Raw genomic sequence first — 9,674 nt, forward strand, 5'->3', positions numbered from 1 at the left:
TTCATTTATTTGTAGGCAGAGAATAACTCAATATACACGCTCAAAAATAAAGGAAAATATGCCAAATAACGTGAGCACTAATATAACAAACTACCAATAAGAATTGGTCTAGTTAGTAAAGAGTCGGCTCACAACTCATAAGATTATGAGTTTGAATTTTACTCCCAATATAAGGACCTTGTTGGCTCATAACTCAAAGGACAACCGAAAAAATTATTAATAATAATGCTTTATAAAATAAAAGTATAAAATTGCTTTTGAACAGTTGAAGCGTAGAGGAAAGTTGAAGTAAGCAAAGAGAACAAGTAATGGCTAGTCCTCTCTTTCTTAGGATCTCAGAAAAAAGGAAGCAAATCCAAAGATCTTTTCCAGCTAGGGCAGCAAATGTCCTCTGAACAGCAAATCACATTGATCAGATATCCTCGTACTGTAAAGCAATTGAAAATTCAAGCTCATTATTATTTAATTAATTAATCGCCAGTAACAATATCTTTCACATTGATTTAAGAGTACATCGAAATTCTCAGTCTACCTGCGTCCAACTCAGATTGCACCATGCTAACGATTACTTATATATGCTAAGATTTTCTCTTTTTTGTTCATAACGAGTTGATTACAAGTGGCCAAGTGGGTCTTAAATATATGGTCTAATTTTAAACTTCACATTAGCTAGCCATAGTTAATTTGATTTGCACAACTGATATTCTTCATGATACCCAAAAATTTCTTAGGTTTTATTAGATTTTTAGGATGACAAATGAAAGTGATAATATACTTCCTCCAATTCTTTTTTGCTTAACATAATGTTTTGTTGTCACAAAAAATTATATATGCCTTAAGTTCTCACATATGGATTAATTAAGAAATGTAATTACTCACTCCGGTCCTAATATAAGACCCAATTGACTTATTTGAGGAGATTAAGGAAGTAAGTTAAGTTGGTTATTTATAATAAATAAGCGTTGTTATTCCTAAAATATCCTGCTAAGTATAATTGGCTAAAACTTTCATTATTAGAAGGATTATCTTGGAAAAAATGCATAAATATAAGAGAAAATGAATTGGGTCTTATAATTTGGTCCAAATAAAAAGTCAAATTGGGTCTTATAATAAGGAAACGGAATTAATATGTTAAAATTTCTTTCAGTTTTTCTAATATGCCCTTATTAAATGAGCTGTTGAGTATTAAAAAATCGAAACATAGACACATAGATTTTACACAATACTATTTCTTCCGTCCCTTTTTATAAAAAATATTTTACCACATGAATTTCTGATGTATGTACATCTCATTTCTCCAAGGTTTGATGAATACTGCTTATTCTCCATCTAGATCATCCATATCGGATTGCGTCTTTCGGATTTTACTACTTTTGTTTAAAAGTAGACAGAATTTAGATCATGGAAACATTCTTCTGACTTTTCATTTTAAAAGATAAAAATTAAATTATTAAATCTTTCAATTCAAGTATAAATGATTCGAAAACATCATGACTCATCCCTTTTATATATGCGGACTAAACAGTTTAACTTTGAATTGGGGTTCCCAACTTAAATACAAGCTTCATTTGGTTTACCGTAAAGATTATTTTTTATGATAAGACTCAATAAAAAAAATTTTATTTTTGGAAATAGTTAGTTTGATATTGTATAAGATAAAATTCCCCCCGGTTCTATGTATAAAACCATACGCATTATTGATCCTGAATAATATATACAAGACGTTTCACAAAATCTAATTAAGTATTTATAACCTATTTTCAAAATGGCCCTAGTACTCTCTCTCTTAGTCTTAGCATAAATAATTGCTTTTAGTTGATTAAGGGTAATTTTAAAAAATTGTAAAATTGAATCGGAGGGAGTAGTAGTTATGATTGGTTTGTTAAATTGTTAGGCCTATACATGTGCACGCGTATGCGTGAGAAAGGTAAAGTGAAGAATATAGTGATAACATAATTAAGTTATTATTGATGTTAACCTCTTTTTTCTTTAGTACAGAGAAAGAAAGAAAACCCTAGTTGTGAAAAGAAGTCTAAAAAGAATTCCAAATGCTATAACTTACAAGACCTAACAATATGATAAAAGCAAGATCACGAACATCTGCATTACCTATTTGATATACAATTAGGAAATCAGCTTAATTATTCTATAATCAGTGACCACTTAGAGCACACAATCAAGTAAACAAATGTACCATTAATAAAAGAAAAAAAAACCTAGAACAATAATCCTCAAACAACAAACTGACTAGGCATCGTTGTAAAACCCCAAATCTAGTCATTTTTAATCATTTTAATGAAACCAAAGAAGAGCGGCCAATAATCTGTCTTGAATTGAAAAAATAAAATAAAATAATTTTGCTCCTATCCAAATCTATCGCACGTCTCTCCTCTTTTTTCCGATATCAATTCAATGTATGCCACTAATCAACTCTCTTTCTCTCACCTTTTTCCTACTTATATTCTTGTTTCACTCACACTCTCTGCAAATGAAAGCATTTTTCAAAATAAAATATATTTTTTTACACACTTATTGCTTTTAATCAATTTCAATCATCATTTTTATTTAGGTAATAATTCATTTATTTGTAGGCAGAGAATAACTCAATATACACGCTCAAAAATAAAGGAAAATATGCCAAATAACGTGAGCACTAATATAACAAATTGCCAACAAGAATTGGTCTAGTTAGTAAGGAGTCGGCTCATAACTCATAAGATCATGAGTTTGAATTCCACTCCCCATATAAGGACCTTGTTGGTAGGCAATTTGTAGGTACCTCTATAAACGCTCTCTGAGTATGGAAACATATTCTGATCCTGATGAGTGTATGAGACCCAACACATCCAAAATTACTTTTTATCATCAAAAAGAAGAGTTTGAATTAAACTTCAATAGTTTTACTGGGAGCACATAAAATATATGTATCAGAAACGGAGATCATTTATACATCGAAATACTACTATGAACGAACGATAAATTACAAGAAGCTTAGGGCGAAAGCCGAAAAAAAATAATTAAAAAAAGGAAATAGCATGGAGGAGTCAAGACCAAGTTACTTGTATGCTAATTAAACAAGGGAAAAGGGGTACGAATGACCAATAATTTACAAAGAGTAACTATATAAAAAGTGTCATTTTCCATTGTTGGAATCATCGAATAAAAGATAATGTTAACAAATTAGGGCAACACCTTTTCACTGTGGCCAATGTATCCCATCATTTGTTGATGATTGACACCTGGCTATGCTTAGTTGGAAACATTACACACAAATGCTTTTTTATTTTATTTTTTCGATTAAAAAAGAGGTCTAATTAAAATATTCGAGAGCATTATTGTTTAAGGAAACAAATCTTCGTTGGGATACAATAACATTATCACGTGGGCTGGCCAAGTCATAGGCAGTAGTTCCAAAAGAGTCAAATTCAATTCATCATAATACAAAAATTGGCGAGGCACTTTAAACAATTAAACATGGTACGGTTAAGTATTATAATTAAATGTTTTTTGACAAAGTGAAAGTGAACCCTACGGTCTACGAATTGTAACCTTCCTTTTAGACCCTTAATAAAAATAAAATATGTCTAAAATATAATAAGTTATCGTTGAACATTAAGAAGACTGAGGAGCATGCGTACGGTATTATAGGCTTTTATTGTAAAGAGTAATAATTTGTTTAATTAACTTTAGGCTTTTGGTTTACAATTTAAGTATAGAAGAATCATTATAACCAATGTTTTTGAGACCAGACCGGTCCGGACCAGACCGGACGGTCGACATCAACTGACAATAATGGCGGGCCATTTCACACTATTGAAGCCGCTTCAAAGGTTTGTTTGGATTAAGTTGTTTCCAACCGGTATTTTGGCCATAAACCAGTAAGAAACAGGGAATCGGGATGGTTTGAAGAGAGCCAGCCAGCCAGAAAGGAAAAAGAAAATAGAGATGGAAAATGAAATCAGGAAAAATAAGAGGAAAAATCTAATATTAATTCACCCTCAACTCTTCAATCTCAGCCTCTTTGTAATGCAGAAATAAGCCACTATGAGAGTGAAAGATGAAAATCACTGATAAGAAGAGAAGCATGTATCAGCCTCCTGTGGTCTTCGTCTCTGCTAGTCTCCCTTGCTCCTTAATCTCGAATGAAATCCTTAATACTACTGTTCACTATGTTAGTGAAAACTCAACCTTTTCAATTCCTCAAATCTTTATCCATTGCCACACGTTTCCACTGCTGACAATTCACCTGCCACATTTTCACCAATCTCCTTCTTTTCACATGGACCCATTGATAATAATATAATTACCATATTTTTCAAATCATCAACGATAAAATAAGTAATATAATAAAATGAATAACAATTAGTTTTTCTAAAAATATAACAATAAAATTTAATGATAAATACCTTACAACTTTTATGTTGTCAACAGTATTATACCATGTATAATTAATACATTAATATATTTAATTATAACCAATCCAACTAGGGTTCGACCACAGTCTAACGTATGAACCATGACTCACTGTCTCTACCAACTCAATGTTCAGTCCACCTTTCAAAACATTGATTACAACCATGAAGCTGGACCAAACTGGAGGGAGTATATGCGAAAATATAAACTGAAAATGAATATTGTTAATGTAAAATATACTTAAATCAAATTTCTTATATCCATGACGTCATGTTTTTCAATTACACACAGTCATGTTTTAATATAAAAAAATTGAAAAAAGAGGTCTGCTATTATTTTTTTTGTAATATGGACTTAAATTAGGGCATGGATATTTTGTATGTATAAATTTAAAGCATTGACAATTTTCCCTCGATTTTCCAAGATCATATATATTAATTATATTAAAATAACAATAAAATTCATTATAAAAATAAAATAATAAAATAAATGAAATTGTCTCCTTTGATATTTTATTGAAAATTTTTATTTTGGTTTCACATATTGTTCTTTTGTCTAGTACGAAGTTACTCTTGTGTACACGTTTTTATACTTCCTCGTCGTACGAAATTGAACTGACTAGAAATTTAAAAAGAAACCTCACCATGGGATCGCATGAATGGCATCCTATTGAAGCAATAGTTAATATAAATAGGGTTGAATGAAACAAAAGACTTTCTTAGAAAAGGGTGAGCAATATTAATTAATAAATTTGATCTCAAGTTTTATGTGTCACATAAAATATTATTTTAAAAAAATGACTTTAATTTGTTTGGAAGGAGAATAAAAGTGAGAAGATTCATCACAAGCTCCAATCCTTAATATAAGATATATTTTGTAATTCAAATTGAATTACAAACTAGATTTTATATTAATGACAGGATGTACAGCAATCATAATAGTTTTTATTGATACGTAATCTATTATATTTGAAGGGCTTGAACCTTTAACTATATTATACCTTACTCCCATCCTTATCATTTAATCTAGCTTTTGCTTCATGCAACTGCAAATAAGTTTTTCTTTGTTAAAAGTTACTTAAATTATGAGTCTCACGTTAAGAAACCTCAAATGAAAAGTCGTTCATAAAGTTCAATTGGTATTTTCATCCACTTAATAAATTAGTTTTTTTTTTTTGGAATGAGATCTATTTTTGAAACTTATACTCAAAATTGATACTTCCATTGCGAAGCCGAGAGCCATGCCAAACAGTGCATTATTTTGTAAATTAGTTCATTTAAGGGAGCAGAACAGTGAAATCATTTTGAATGTCTCTGGGCTTTATATAATTGCTTAGAAAGAAGAATGCATTTCCGAATCTTAACAATGACGATCATGAAATCTTTCAAAGCAATGCAATGTGGGAAAGACACTAAACTAATTTGTGATGAGGAAAAAATTGGTTTAATAGGTAATATGCAGCTCATCATGTTACATAAAAGCATAGGTTAAAATTTCATTCTTACTGTAAAGGTTTTGTTAGTGGGTAATTAGTAAATATATGGTTAAAGCATACGTTTGAATTTGATCCTCTAAAACTTCAACAAGTCTCAGTTTAAAATCTCTTGGGTCTATGAAGTGTACTTCCAGCCTCTAATGCTAATATTATTAATCTCATCAATAGAAAATGTTGACTCAATAAAAAAAACGATAATTGTCCAATTAAACGCTGATAAAGAATGCTCAAAATTTAATTCTTAATGTAAGATTTGATTAGAAAGTTAATATTGGTCTTATATTAAGACCTATTTCACATGTTTATCAATTTTTTTTTAAATTAACCATGTTGATATTTTTCCAACAATAATCAAGTAGGAGAGGAATGGAAGAAATTAAGAAAAATACTGAGGATTTTTTTTAAAAAAATATTGTATTAACTAATTTAACTAACATTTTTAATCTGCTCAAATTAATTAATTAGGTTTCATATTAAGAACTGGAAGATAAAATATTTTTATATTTTAAAAGATGAGTTGTTGATATTTCAAAGTCCAGATCAAACGATATTTTCATTAATTTTTATTTGAGAAAATTCTTTAAAAAGATATTTAAATAACCCAAATTCTTATTTTAGTCATTAAATTTATTAAACTCATAATTAGGTTACAGGACTCAAAAGACCTAATTAGGGCTTTAATAAATTCAATAACCAAAATAAGCATTTGGTTTAAGAGATTTTTCCTTTTTATTTTAAATATTTTTCAATTTGCAAGTTTCAAATAAAGATTAGCCAGCATTATAAATTTAGAGGACTAAACGAATACTTCAACTGTGTAAATATTTTTGTACGTGTGTGAGGTCTATCATAAATTTGGCGTCACGTTTATTAAATCTTTATAGTCAACTCCCAAGATGTGTTTCATCTAAACATTTTTTACATGTAAAAGTGATTGAGAATTTCGTTTATAAGTGTGTGTGTGTGTGTTTTATTTAAGTATCTTCGAATTAACTAAAGTTTGACTCATGTATGACTGGAAGAAATTAAAAGGCAGGCTTATGTTACATGGGTCCCCATTCGGTGCTCATCAAGTGATGAGCAACCAATGCTCATCACCTGATGATCAATCTGGACCGTCCAGATTTAATCTGGACGGTCCAGATTTGATATTATTAAATAATTATTTTAAAATAAAAAAATTATATTTTTAAAGAATGATAGTTAAGAGATTATTTTTATTTTTTATCCTATAATATTAAAATAATTATTTTTAAAAATAAAAATAAAAATAAATCTGGACGGTCCAATTTGATGAGCACCCAATGTAAATCCTATGTTACATACCTTTTTTTTTTTTACCAGCGGCTTATGTACATACTTTATTTAACAAAAGAAGACTATAATTATATGCTGACATGTATTGTCGAACATCGATGGAAACCCACAATATCGTTCTTTTGTTTTGTCTTGTACGAAGTTAGTCTTAAGAGACTAAGAATGCGTTTTTAAACTTCCTCGTCGTCCGAAATTGGATTGATGACTAGAAATTTACAAAGAAATCTCAGCATGCGATCGCAGGCATGGCATCCTATACAATCGCATATTAGGTGAAAAATGTATTTCCTACATATTTAAAGTAGGCTGATAATTACTCCTTCCGTCCCATATTATAAGCAATATTAGAGCTCATCATCATATCGATCAAAATGTTAGTTAAAATTAATTAAAAACAATAAATATGTAAAAATTAAAAGTTCTTTCCCTAAATGCCCTTATTTATGAGGAGAGAGAGTATAAGAGAGAGAATAAAAAAATTATTATAATAAAGAGAATTGTGGAAGAGAGAGAATGTGTGATGGGGAGATGATGGTTTAGAAAATGAGATAATAAATATATTGGGTATCAAAATAAGTAATTAATGAGAGCAAAATGGGGAATTCGCTACAAAAATTTTAGACAACTTATAAATGTTGCTTATATTTAGGGACAAGACGGAAATAATAGTTGTTACTTATAAAATGGGACAGAGGGAGTATGTATCAAAAAAAGTAGACTGATAATTAAATTGCATTCTCATTAAGTGAAGTTTCAATATTGATGACTTTAATTTCAGCAGCAGTGATTTTCAAAAGTTATTATCAAAAGTGGACTTTAATTTCACCAACATCATCAAGTTATTGCTAAAAGAGACCTTTCAATGACAACCGTAAAAAGTTAATAAAAGAAGACTTTCGATGACAACCGTAAAAGGTTACCACTAAAAGTTAGTGACTTTTAATATCATTGTTAAAAGTTTGACAAACTCTGATGTTCAATTAGAGTTTTAACGGTAACTCTAGACAATCACCACTAAAAATAAGATTTTTGGCAATGGCTTTGCAAGTTGTCACTAAGAGTCTATAAAATATAGACTTTTAAAGATAACTTTTAAAGTCGTTGTCAATAAGCAAACTTTTAATGACTTTTTGTTATTGTTATCTCACTCATATATACTATTTTTGGAGTTGCTATTAAAAAGTGTAACAAAGTACCTATACACTAATTACTAGTTGAAGTTTGTGATCCAATAATAATCACCCTTTCTTAATGTATTATGCTTGTTCTTTTTAAAAGGGTAAAATACCATTATTTGATGGTTTTATGGACCCCTCTATTTTTGGAACCTACAATTTAGTTAATCTAATTTTTTAGTACTATTAATAATATTTTATTATAATTTTGAAATACTTAACTTTATTAATTGAAATCATGTTAAATAATATAAAAATAAAATTATTAATTTCACTCTACAAATCTAAATAATTTTAAATAACTAGTAGTATTTTTAATAATATTTTACAAAATGTTGAAGTTCATAAACATAAACTAAAAATAACAAAAATTATTTAGAAAAAATGCCACTTTATTTTTTCCTTCTTTTTGATTGACCTACACCCCACCCTGCCCTTATCACTTGAAGTAGCCTCGTGTGGCAAAAAGTGTTGTTTTACAGATAAAAAAAGAACATGGCCATTCTCAAAATTGAATTCCAAATTTTGGATCATAGATTTTGGACAAAAATACATATTTAGTTTTACCTTTACAGAATATTTCATTAGGTGTTTAATTTTATAAAGTGTTTTTTTAGTTTTTTAGATCTAACATCTATAAAAAAATGTTGCATTGAAATTTTAATTGTTAGCAAAACTTTCTCAAATAAAATAATGATTGACTAAAAAAATCATTAAAATTGAGTACGCAAAAATGAAATATTATTGTTTTCGGACCACTTCATGTTAAAACTCGAAAACAAATTAATTTGGGAGATTCTATTCACCTAAAGTAACAATCAATTTGGGAGAATCTATTTCTGTTCTTATGAGTTACTGATAGATCCGCATCTTCTGCCAAATGGTGTGCAAGTGTGTCGTGTAAGAGGTCAATCAATTCAGTTGGAAAAAATTGAAAAATTATAAGGAATATTTATAATTTTATTATTATGTGAAAAAAATAATAGAAATTCTGAAATATAACTGAAAATGATGACTCCAATTTGAAAGGGAAAAATTTGGTAATTAATTTCCCATTTTGCATTTATTTTCTTTAGTATACTTATATCATAACCGTCATCCTAAACACATACATCCCAAGGGCTTTGACAAACTCAATTATTTTTAATATTTTGGTATCTTTTATATGAATTTTGTCAGCTTAATTGGTCCCTTTTTGTCTTAATTGATTTATTTTATTTTATTTTGAATTATTATTTTATAGGGGCAAAATTGTCATATTTTAGTTTAATGTG

The sequence above is a fragment of the Neltuma alba genome, unplaced genomic scaffold (genome assembly GCF_004799145.2).
Source record: "Neltuma alba isolate B1F8T4 unplaced genomic scaffold, ASM479914v2 tig00012544_pilon, whole genome shotgun sequence".
Taxonomy (NCBI): Eukaryota; Viridiplantae; Streptophyta; class Magnoliopsida; order Fabales; family Fabaceae; genus Neltuma; species Neltuma alba.